This window comes from Panicum hallii, chromosome 7, assembly GCF_002211085.1.
Source record: "Panicum hallii strain FIL2 chromosome 7, PHallii_v3.1, whole genome shotgun sequence".
Classification (NCBI taxonomy): Eukaryota; Viridiplantae; Streptophyta; class Magnoliopsida; order Poales; family Poaceae; genus Panicum; species Panicum hallii.
The window spans coordinates 19205664-19218152 of NC_038048.1; the positions used below are offsets into that span (position 1 = coordinate 19205664).

Genomic DNA, 12489 nt, shown 5'->3' on the forward strand with positions numbered 1-12489 from the left:
TACCATTTTGATTTCTTTTCCCCCTGAGCCCTTCCAACTCCCTTGACACCCTCCGACGGCTCTTGGCCTACGCCTCCCTCATGACACCTTCCTCCCCTGATGCCGGTGCATCCCTAGTCGCGCCACCCCACCATAGGGAGGGGGCCTCCTCCCCCTCGCCTTCCCCTCTGGCGGCACTCCCTGGTACGATTTCCCCCAACGCCCTAACCTTAGAAGGCCTGGAGCACTCCATCCGGCGGTGCCTCCCCGGCCAGTCGACCATGTCCATCCAACCTCCCTCTGGTTACATTTCCCCCGGCCCTGGCGCCTCCATGCACTCATGACGTCGGCTCCCTTTTCCTGCAGGAAGGACGCCGCCCCTCCCCCCTACTGGACACCGCCGCCCCCTCTAGGAACAGACAAGGTACACGCTTCTTTGCTCACCCTAGTCTCAGTTGAGCATCATGGAAATCAAACCTGTTAATATCTCAGTTTTCTAGTACATGTTGTTTGAGAATCGAAATCAAACCTATTAATAGCATATTACTGTAATACCTTCTCAAATTTTATTTGTGAGGTGGTATATATGCCCGAAATTGATTGGAACACTAAGAACACCCGGATTGTGTGTAAATTGTTTGCCGAACAAGTTGAGAAAGGAAATCGACCAAGCACATACCTGAATGCACTTGGTTAGGTTGAGAAAGGGTTCAAACATAGGACAAGTCTTGAGATCAGCAAGGGTCAACTGAAAAACAAGTGGGACAAGTTAAAAGAAGATTTCAAGGCATGGAAGAAGCTTATGAACAAGGAAACAGGAACTGGTTGGGACCCTGTAAAGAGGATATTTTCTTGTGATGATGAATGGTGGAAGAGAGCTAGAGCTGTAAGTGTATTTGTTTTCACTTTTGTTTTCACTTGTTTTTTCCTTCCTTGTACTAATATGTGGTCGTATTTGGCAATTTCAGGATATTCCTGGATGTGGGAAGTTCAGGAAGCAACCCCTTCAAAACGAAGATGAATTGGCAAGGTGTTTCGCAGGCATAACTAATATTGGTATTGACCATTGGTTTCCTCATTGTGCTAATGCCGCAACACCTCCAGTTGATGGTGACACACAATAGGAGCAACCCAATTTTGGGGACACAAGATGATGCATTCAATGCTGAAAATACTGATGGGAGTTGCAACTCAAAATGTGCTTGCAGTTTGTGATTTTGATATGTGATTCACTTATGTGGCTGCGGGTCAACCGGGTGCTTTGCATGACACGCGTGTCTTGTACCATGCATTGGAAGCTAATGCGGAAGTCTTCCCACCTCCTCCTCAAGGTATATTCTTTCTAAAATCATATGGATGCTCGTATTCTTATATCAAATTCTTATGATGTTGTACCTATATGTAGGCAAGTATTATGTTCTGGATGCGGACACAGAAGAAGATTGTCACTGCTATCATTGTTCTCCATAGTTTCATACATGAGCATGCAAGTGATGATGAGGATTTTGCTAATTTTGATCGAGATCCTAACTTTGTGCCTACTATCTTAGCATGCCTCCGATGGATCAACTTTGGAATCAAGCTTCGTGACTATGGACACATTCCGTGATAGTATGGCTACATCTATTGCAGTTGCATGGAATTAGTTTAATAATTTTTATTATTATGAACATGTTATAAAGGAATATTTGGGTGTAGACATTGGATCTATCATATATTTGTAACATAATTTATGGAATATTTGGTTGGAGATAGTGGATTTCCAATATATTTGTATTTTATTTTTATGAACATTTTATTTGTATGTATGGCAAAAGTAGTTGTAGTTATTGAGAATTTCTCTCATTATTGGTACAGTCAATCAAACTAGGGGCAAAAAGGACAATCCACCCTCACAGCCCTCTTTTTTGGAGCTGGAGGCACCCTCCATGCCAAACACCCCATCCAGCCAGTTCTAACTCCACCCAAAGCCGCTCCAGGCAGAGTTGGAGCCATACCAAAAAGACCCTAAAAGCCCACTTTTCCGCCCCCCCCCCCTCGTCCCTCATTTACCCCTCCCCATCATTCTTGAACCCTCCCCTCGCCTCCATTCTCTCGCCTGCTCGGTCTCTCTCGCTTTCTCTCGCTCTGCCCTTGGCCTCCGCCACCGCCACCGCCACCTCCACTACTCTCTACACCAGCGCCACCACCCACGCTCCTCCCCACGCCGCCACCGATGCCCCTGACTCCACGCCAGATCCACCATGGAAGGGCAACGGGGCAGGTACCATGACTTTTTTTCTCAAGGGAGTTCTTCCTTGCCGGCTCCCCACTTCCAGCCTTTAGGCGCCGCCACCGACACGAGGAGTTTGGAGTCTATTCCACCATGGTATCCTAGGGCTCACTTGGAGAACCTAGATTTGAACTCCCAAGGCGACAACTAACTCCATTGCTGTAGTCGGATGGAGGTTGCGGCGAACCACATCTACCTCTTGTTGCGCCGGGTGGTGGCGGCGGCAGATCCACCCGTGGAGCGTTCCAGCCTCCTCGTCTGAGCGGCGGTGGCGGCAGATCCGTCTGTGGAGCGTTCTAGCCTCCTCATTTGAGTGCAATGGATGTCGCCTCCCTAGGACGCTCAACGTTGGAGCGGGATCCGGCCGCTTGCCACAGGGATCCACTCCCTACTTCACTCGTCCGAGTGTGGGTGGTGGCGGGCATGCAAGGCTGGCAGCTCTCTGTGGCCATGAATCCACATCTGCCGCGAACAGCTCCGTTCCTACAGAGGAATACGATGACTAGAATCATTTGGTGGAAGAGGACAACCATTCAGTAAGATCTTATCTATTCTTACCGATCTAGTTCATCCTTTGCTTCTTATCTGTTCAATTGGACGCATATGGTAGTACTGTAATTTCAGTGCCCAATTTATCTGTCTTTCTGATTTCCTTGATTAGGAACTTGATGAATTATTTAGTTTTAGCTAATTGTTTTTCTTTACTCGAACCATTTTGACAAGGCCAATTAGACCGAAGAAAACACACACATATTCTGTGATCTTGCTCTTGAACAAATTAGGGAAGGGAATTGCCTAATGTGCAGATGAAAAATTGTGCTTACAAGGTGATAGCCCAAAAATATTTTGACCGGACTCAACTCTGGCATGAAGCCAAGAAATTCAAGAATAGATTTTCCCAATGCAAGACCACTATGTACCAGTGGAACAATTGGTCCAATGGTGAATCAGGATTAGGCCAAAGAGAAAATGGATGTATAATAGCAGATGATGATTGGTGGGACAAATACACATAGGTACTAATTCATCCAGTACATTCTTCTGTTCATGTAGATTCCAATTTGTGTCTCATTTTTTGATTGTCTAATGTGTGTCTACATTTGAGCATTTCAGAAAAAGTACTCGAAGGGCAAGAAGTTCAGACGGGCCATGCCTACTTATCTTGATCAACTTGCTGAGATGTTCCATGGTACTACTATTGATGGAAGGTCTTCATGTATCCCTGGAGAAAGTGCAGATCCAGCAGATATAAATTTAGATGAAGATGATGATGACGATGTCACCTTTAAGAGCCCAATGAGTACCAGCAGCAAAAAGAGGGGGAGCAGCACAACAGATATAGCCTCAAGTCCACCCAAGAAACACAAGAGTCCAATGGTCAAGTGCATGAAGGGGTTGATAGGCACCATACAAGCTGGGAACAGCTCAGATGTTGTTGTGGCCAAGCAGATACAAGACCACATGTCCAACCTTAAGAAAAAAGAGAAGAGGTTGGAGGAGCAACAAGTGGAGTAGGAAATAGAAAGATGCATGGAGTTAGTGAAGGGATGTGGAACAACCGAGGAGACAGAGGAGTTCTATGTTGCTACTATGTTGTTTGGACTGAAATACAACCCAACAATATTTAGGAAATTGACCATAGATGCAGGAAGGATGGCCTAGTTAAAGAACTGCGTCCGAGACTGGAGAGCTTGAAGAAGCATGTTTGAACCATTTTGATGCATTTATGAATTGCTAGAATGTTTATTTGAACCCTTTAAATTTGTTGTGATGTGAACCATTTACGTTTATGATGTTGTGAAACCATTTTATTTGTATTGATGTGAACCATTCAATTTTGTGATGTTGTAACCCCATTGAATTTTGTGGTGAAGTGATCCATTTAATTTTGTGATGTTGTGACCCATTTCATTGTATACACATGAAGAAGATAGGCATGAGGCAGAATGGATTCAACAATATGTGAGGCGGTGTCACAAGAGGAGGATGTAGGTAGCTGCTGCCGCTGCCGTGATCGGTCTGTACCACTATGAAACATACTGGAACAAATCAGAGTATAGAGTACCCACTGAATCTGGCTACCAATTGGTTATGAGGAGCCTTGGAAGTGTGAAATATTGCTACCAGAATTTTAGGATGAATAGGAATGTCTTTGATCAACTGCATAATATGCTTGTTCAGTCATATGGTTTGACATCCACCAAGAAGATGTCATCTGTAGAGGCATTAGGTCTTTTTTTTGTGGATGTGTGGTTGTCTCTAGGGTATGAGATAGGCTGAGGATCGATTTTATAGGTCAAAAGAAACATGTAGTAGGAAGTTTGATAAAGTATTGCATAGTGTGAACAAGCTTGCAGGATTAGACCTTGAATTTAGCACTATGCATCTGAGGTTGCAATCTGCCCAGTTTTCTCCACACTTTAACAATTGCATAGGAGCAATAGATGGTGCACACATACCTGTTGTTGTGCCAACAAATCAGGTTGTACAACATACGGGAAGAAAGGGCTACACCAGTCAGAATGTGTTGGCCATATGTGACTTCGATATGAGATTTACTTTTATTGTTGCGGGATGGCCTGGCTTGGTTCATGATATGAGGGTGTTAAAGGATGCAATTGACAAGTATGTGACAAGTTTCCTTATCCAGCTCATGGTATTGTTTTGTTCTATGATTTCTTCGAACACATAGTTGCAATCATTTGAATTGAAGTGACCTTATCAAATTTGGATGTGCAGGGAAGTTTTATCTTGTGGACTCGGGTACCCAAACCGCCCGGGTTATCTTGCACCGTATAGGGATATAAAGTACCATCTTCCAGAGTTTCGACAAGGGACAATGCCAAAAGGTAAAAAAGAGCTCTTCAATTATGCACACTCCTCACTTCGTAATGTCATCGAGTGGTCCTTTGGAGTGTCGAAGAACAAGTGAAGGATTTTGTTAAATTTACCTAGTTTTCCGATGCCGAAGCAAAGCAAAATAATTATTGCATGCATGGCAGTTTATGTTAGACTAATTGGGGCCAAGGGCCTAATTAAAAATGGACAATAAATCCCAAGGCCCATAAGTAACTGAAGAGACGTCAGTAATGGCTGGTGTTTAGTGATATGTAACTGATAATTGATTTGCTGGTTTCAAAATGAGTAGTAACTAACCTTTTAATGGCTGCATGTTACTACCTTTTATGGCATTAACTTGGGCGCTCAAGGTACGTCTCTGGTGCCTATAAAAGAGGAGCCTATTCTCTGTCTTCCTGGATGTTACACTAGACCTTTTCCACTACTGCGCTGCTCCTTTGTTGTTCCCATTCCGGCGTTCCTAGTGCACAGGCAACCGGAAGAGCAGGCCACCAAAGCTGCATTCTTTCCTGAGACTCTGCACCATAGGAGTAGCAGGGCGATCAAGTTTTTGGGGAGCGTGACTGCTTGTTGTGATCACTTTCCGACTACTACGACTTCATCTTCGACTACTTTGACTATTTCTCCGACTACTTCAACTACTCCTCCGACTACTACATCTACATCTTCGACTACTTCGACTACATCTCCGACTGCTTCGACTACATCTCCGACTATTAAGACTACTTCCTGGTGGCTGGCGCAGCTGCACTGCGATCACCTGCACAACATTGGTTCTTGATCGGCTACATCAAATAGGCTCGACTAGCAATATTGAGTAATGGTGCATCCGGTGCCTTTGGCACTGGCCCCACCTCTGGGTACATCCTAAAGTACTTGTTTATGTTTGTTGTCTTCGTTGCAAGCACAATATGCCATGCTCCTATTTCTATTATAATTTTTGTCGTGATTTATCTTGTGTTTCTGATTAAAATGAATCGTAATTTGGATCTAATTCCAACAATCCAAAAACTTGATAGTCCTTTTACTGTTTCTGGTTTTGCTGCACACCTCAAACCAAATGTTTTTGATGGAATGAATTACAAGAGATGGGTTCGCAAGCTTGAGTTGTGGCTCATATTGATGAGCATATGTTCATCACTGAAGGGCCTTCTGCTGGGCCCCGCACTCTCAAGGAGGATAGAGCTTATCAAACGGCTGATAACTTGTTCAGAGGGGCTGTGATCAGTGAGAGAACCTAGTTGATGGTTACATGCATATTCCCTATGGCAAGGAGTTGTGGGATGCACTCAAAGCGAAGTTCAATGTCTGTCAGATCCAGGCACATGGGACTGTGCACGTGGCGTATTTTTCCCAGGATATGGGATGGGACATGGCCCACACCCTACATCTGTTGTAACTACTCGTAGTGCAGTAGGACTACTCATATAATAGTGAAACTAGTCAAACACGGTAGGAAACTACCCGAGAAGTACTCGGGTAGGACTTCTGGGCTCGTACCTAACTAGAACTTCCATGTAAACCTGTCCCCCCAGACTATATAAGTGCAGACAGGGATCCCCTCCAAATAGAGGAGATCACTCGATCATCACCTAAGACAATACAAACCACATAGGACGTAGGGTGTTACGCTCTCGACGGCCCGAACCTGTCTAAACCTTATGTTCCTTGCACCTTCGAGTTCCTGATCTTGGTGACACCCTACCTAGAAACTCAAAACCTTGGGGGTATCCCTCGGTGGGCTTGATGGTTAAACACCGACAGCTGGCGCGCCAGGTTGGGGTGTTCATCGAAGATCCACCGGAGAACTCGATGGCATCGTTCAATTTCACCAGCGCTGTGCCCGATGAGAGCATGACGTTCACCTTCGGCTCCTGGATCTGCATCGCCGACGAGGTGGTGGCTTCAACAGCCACCTCGCTGAAACTAGGGAGCTGACAGTATCTACTCCAACATCCTGCCATGATATTGATGACCTTGCCGAAGATCTCGGTGGAATTTGACTTTCCGATCTAATTGGAAATCGTAAGGATGAGTCTGGATCCAACCCGGCTCCTACTCGTGATCGAGTCGAATTCAGCTCATGCCACAATGGTGACACACCATCGCCACCGACCCTGACAATGCTGCTCGACTTCAGCTGGCGCTGCGGTGCAGACGTGCTGTTGCTATCGGCTTCGACTGCTTCGACAAATCTGCATCACCAACGATTACTTCAACTACTCGTCTTGACTAGAAACTGGTTGTGGATGAGACTTAAACTACTTGGCGACTAGCTCTGCACGATCAGCAGCTGGTCGGGATCAACTCCGACTAGTTGGCTCCATCGACAACTGCTGCGGTTTTGTCGACAATCGTCCATGAGTGGGCGTGTTTTGACTACTCTGACTACTTGCTTCCACAAGAAAACTAGTCAGAAGTGGGCTTCACACCGTCAACAACTAGTCGGAATTGACTCCGACTAGTCGGCTTTATCAACAAACCGTCGCAGCTTCATCGACGGCCGCTGCGGCTCGTCGACAATCATCCACGAATCAAGCTAATCACTTATACCTTTTCCGACTTGTTCTTCACAGGATCGAGTACTTTTTGTGCAATGCGCATTCTCTTCACAGGCCATGTCATGCCTGTTTCCGATTGCCTGCACGGTCCGCCCTCCAACACGAGTGGTCGGGTTACACCCTATAAGTGCGCTCCACGAGCGTTCTCTTTTTTCTCGCAGCGCCGATTGCTCTAGTTTCCTCTCAATGGTTGCTATAATACCCGGGTAGTGTACACTTTTCGTGAAACCTCGACTCTTCTTTTCGCCTATGCAATTACGCGTGCACGCAGCTAAGCTCCCTGCCACAATGGTTTAGGCAATCAGGGATCAGGTGCCTAGCATAATAGGCTACCTACCCGGCGACATTATGTGACCCAGCAAGAGTACAACGTGAAAAATTTTACATGCATTTTACAATGCTGGGATTTGCTCCCAACACGATATCATATATATCAGCTACAATAGACTTTTATTTCTACCTTTCAGGGGACCTGATCTGGACCGTGCTGCTGGGCAAGTTGGATACAACTCCGACTAGTTGGTTTCATCAACAATCGCCCATGACTACTTCTACTTCACGAGAACGCTCGACTACATGTCGCAGACTACAACGACTACTCAGCAGATCCGACTCCGACTTATTGGGCTCATCGCCAGCCATCGGCGACTACTTGACTTCATGAAGAATGCACGGCGATACACTGGTGACTACTTCGACTACTTATTTCACCTACAAGACTAGTTGGAGACGACTACGCTTGATGATGCACGGGCGACTACTTCGACTACTCGTCTCGCCTACAAAACTAGTCGGAATCAACTCTGGTTAGTTGGCTTCATCGACAGTTCAAGATTCAGCGGCAACTTGGCCAATACTTAGGCTCGGGAGCTGGATACGACACGGCTCTCAGCAACGAAGGTGTGATTTGAGTGGTAATTTAGGGCATTTTTTGGTGAAGTTATCAATTTAACCATTTTTTCAAGAAATGCTTCCTGAAAAAAGAGGTTTTTGAATTTACTGAACCAATTTGCCTATCTTCACCATCAAATCTTTTTTGCATGCCAGGATTTTTTGGATCCTTTATGCCAAACCTTGGGGATTTGGATTCAAGGCTCATGGGCTGCGGGACACGTGTCATCAACGTCTTACCGTAATGTTCTCTTTCTTCAAGCGCCGGATCCAGCCACTCCAACAACGCCACACCTTAAACTTCAAGTACATAGGCGCGGAAGATTCCTCTCGGATGTGCGCAGAAGAACTGTTTGATGACGCCGCACTCACCCGTATCAGGCGAGTGCTGCTGGACGTGGATGCGGTTCCCTATGTCCCGTAGCTATTTTTGGCACAAAATCCTCCAAAACCGGTAAGTATTCGACTACTTTGTGTTGAAAATAAGTTCTATTCTGCCACTGCTAACTGAAAATCTTCTATAGGGACACACAGAGTTGTACCGGAGCTACCCTCCGCAACCCGACATCCCTCGACCGGACCACCTTCTCCCCAGCGCCGCAGCCGAAGCAAAGAGAGCTCGAGTAACCGAGGCACTACCGGGCAGCGAGACCACCGAAAGCGGGAGCCCCCTGGCGGAAAGGGAAGCCAAGGGGGAGGTGAGAAGGGACAACTCCCCCGGACCATCCGTGGAGTTGACCGAAACTCTACCTTCGGTTCTGCAGGGTCGTCGGGTTGTGCGCAAACGGAAAGCGCAAGTAGTCGAGTCCTCCAGGTATGAATTTCCTGCCTTGTTATCATATATTAGTATTGTTGCACGCTGACATTATCCTTCTGCAGTCCACCTGCTTCTCCTGCCGAGCCCGAGCGCCAAGAGGTGGGAACGGATCCATCAGCTTCTGTGACAGGAGCAGTTACCATTGCCGTGGCGGGCACCGCGCCACCAGCTGATGTGACCCTGCCGCCAGCAACGAGTACCGTGGTTGAGACACCACGGGCTCTGAGAGTGAAGAAGGCTATCATGAAGAAGTCTTCGATGTAAGTATAGATCTTTGCTTGCACAATAAACATCCTGTTCATCTCGACTTCTGCAATAACATAACAGTCTGCTTCATTAGGTCTGTGAGCGAGATGAGGCACAAGTCAAAACCTGCCGCAGCTACCCCAGCCCCTGAGCCACCAGCCTCAGAGGAGCCTACGCCCAAGGAGCCATCCCTCGAGGCAGACACAACGCTACCCGACCTGCCACCCCCCGAGCCCCAACAAGCCAAAGCCAGGGCTGGTGGTGAGGAACAAGTCGAGGCCACTGAAGCCACTCCTGCAGATGGCACAGGTAAGTGTCTGACTACCCATAGCTAGCTGCTTAGACCACAGATAGTATGTACTGAATGTATCTTGACTCGCAGGTGCCTAGCAACCACCTTCTGAAGAAACCGTAGGGACCTCAAGGAGCCCTGGAGACCTGCTGATGACCAGATGCGGATACCAGAACATCATCACCACAGATCTGGTGGATGATCCAATGCTGACAGATGACAACATAAAAACCTTCAAGAAGGCCTCCAAAGAGTTGTACGATTTTACCCTGGTAAGACATGATTACTCTTCTGCCAGTATACGTTGTTGAGTTGCTTGTCTTAATCTCCCCCCTTAAGTAGAATGTGATCAATCACTCACAAAAGAAGACCAAGAAACTGAAAGCAGTCGTGAGTGGCCACCAGGAGTTCGCTGCCAAGGACAAACGCATATCCGAGGAGCTGACAAAGAACATCTATCTTCGGAGAGAACTTGACAAGCTGAAGCAAGAGCAGACTCGAGAGATGTGGCTCCTCAAGAACAACCTTCACAATCTTGAGAAGGCCAACTCCGAGCTCCAGGAGCAACTCAAGGAGCAAAAGAAGGCGCACCAAGGCAAGCCCCTTTCTTCCCTCGAGTACTTTCCCTTGACAATTTGTCTTGGGTTCTAAAAATATCTTCACCGTAGAGCTTAGGAAAATCTTAACATATAAAGAAGAGCTGCTTACTGACATGAAGAATATGCTGTATCACCGTACAGATGACATCGAGAAGCTACAGAAGGTAATCGCCGACACTGAACAACAGTTCGCCGATTGCCTTCAGCAGATCAAGACGTTGAGCGAGGAGAAGAAGCAGTGGCAAAAGGAGCTGGAGGACCTCAGGGGAGCCGCCAAGAAGCTTGTGGACATTGTGGACCCACAAGAAGATGGTGAAGCAGGCGAGTGGCCATTGCTGGAGCAACTTCTCGGAGCGCCGTAGAAGGTCGTTAAGTTCCTCACTGAAGCCCCGGTCGCGTGTGTCAGCCACGCTCTGTCCTTTGTAAAATCCTTTTGGCCGGAGGCTCGACTAGAAGCATTTGCGCAGGGTGTAGCTGTGGAGTGTTTCGAAGAACAATTCAACGAGTACCTCCAAGAAGCCCAACCTATAGCAGAACAAATAGTAAAAAGTGTACTGCAGGATTGACGTAAAAACAAGTACTCGTTTTCTTGTATATATATTCTTATTTGGTGTCTCTACTTGCATGTGCCTTAACCGAATTGTCATCCAGATTTAAAGGCTAAGTAGTAGACACTACCCCGGGTGTAGCGACCCTGGAAATAGTCGTAGGAGCTCCGGGTAGGAACCCATCCAACAAGTTAGATATAACCCGATCGAGCAGGTCTAACCAGTTAGGAAAGAACGCGAGCATCGTCGCGAGACTGCCGTGCTTATGGCAAGAAAAATGAAACTACCCTGAGCGCAACAACTCTGGGCGTAGTTGAAATAGCTCCTCGTGTGAGCCCATCCAACAAGTTAGGTGTAACCCGAGCGAGCAGGTCTAACCTGTTAGGAAAGAACGCGAGCATCGTTGCGTGACTGCTGTGCTTTTGGCAAGAAATTGAAATTACCCCAAGTGCAACGACTCTGGGCATAGTCGACATAGCTCCTTATGCGAGCCCATCCAACAAGTTAGGTATGAACCAATCGAATGGATCAAACTTGTTGGGAAAAATGCGATCATCATCGCGAGCGACCATCAAAGGTCACGGCGAAAGTCGATTCAAATAAAGCATGAACGTGGCCGTAGCCTCCGTCAAAACTTATAACACGAAGCCGATAAAATATGAACGTGGCCGTAGCCTCCATCACAACTCATGACAAGAAGTCGATTTATAAAACATGAACGTGGCTGTAGCCTCCGTCACAACTCATGACAAGAAGTCGATTTATAAAACATGAACGTGGCCATAGCCTCCATCGCAACTCATGACAAGAAGTCAATTTATAAAACATGAATGTGGCCGTAGCCTCCGTCACAACTCATGACAAGAAGTCAATGAAACATGAACGTGGCCGGAGCCTCCATCTGTTAACAGAGAAATTTACATTCCGAATTTTGTGACACGTAGCCTCCAAATTGATTTGGAAGAAAAAGGCCGCCTAGGAACCCGGAGAACGGCTATCTCCGCATGCTTCCTCATGGGTAGAACTTGCGCAGGTTCTGAATGTTCCAAGAATTCGGGACATCTTGGCCCTCGGGGTATTGTAGTCGATACGACCCCGATCTTGTAACCTGCTTGATGACGAACGGACCTTCCCACCTTGAGCTAAGCTTGTGTAAGCCAGACTCGTCTTGGATGCGGCGTAGGACCAGATCACCTATATTGAACGACCATTTCCTCACGTTGCGATCATGGTATCACCGGATCCCCTGGAGATATCGAGCTGAATGAACAAGAGTGGTGCAGCGAGCCTCTTTGACAGAATCGAGCTCTAACTGCCTTGCCTCGTCCGCCTCTCCTTCATTGTACATTTCAACCCTTGGGGATTTCCACATGATGTCAGCCAGCAAGATAGCTTCAGAGCCGTAGATGAGGAAGAATGGTGTTT

At 46.9% G+C, this 12489-nt stretch overlaps 1 pseudogene; it reads left to right on the top strand.

Moving 5' to 3' along the window:
• The first annotated feature begins 319 nt into the window (after nucleotides 1–319).
• Nucleotides 320–3946, top strand: LOC112900515 (annotated as a pseudogene).
• Nucleotides 3947–12489: the final 8543 nt, after the last annotated feature.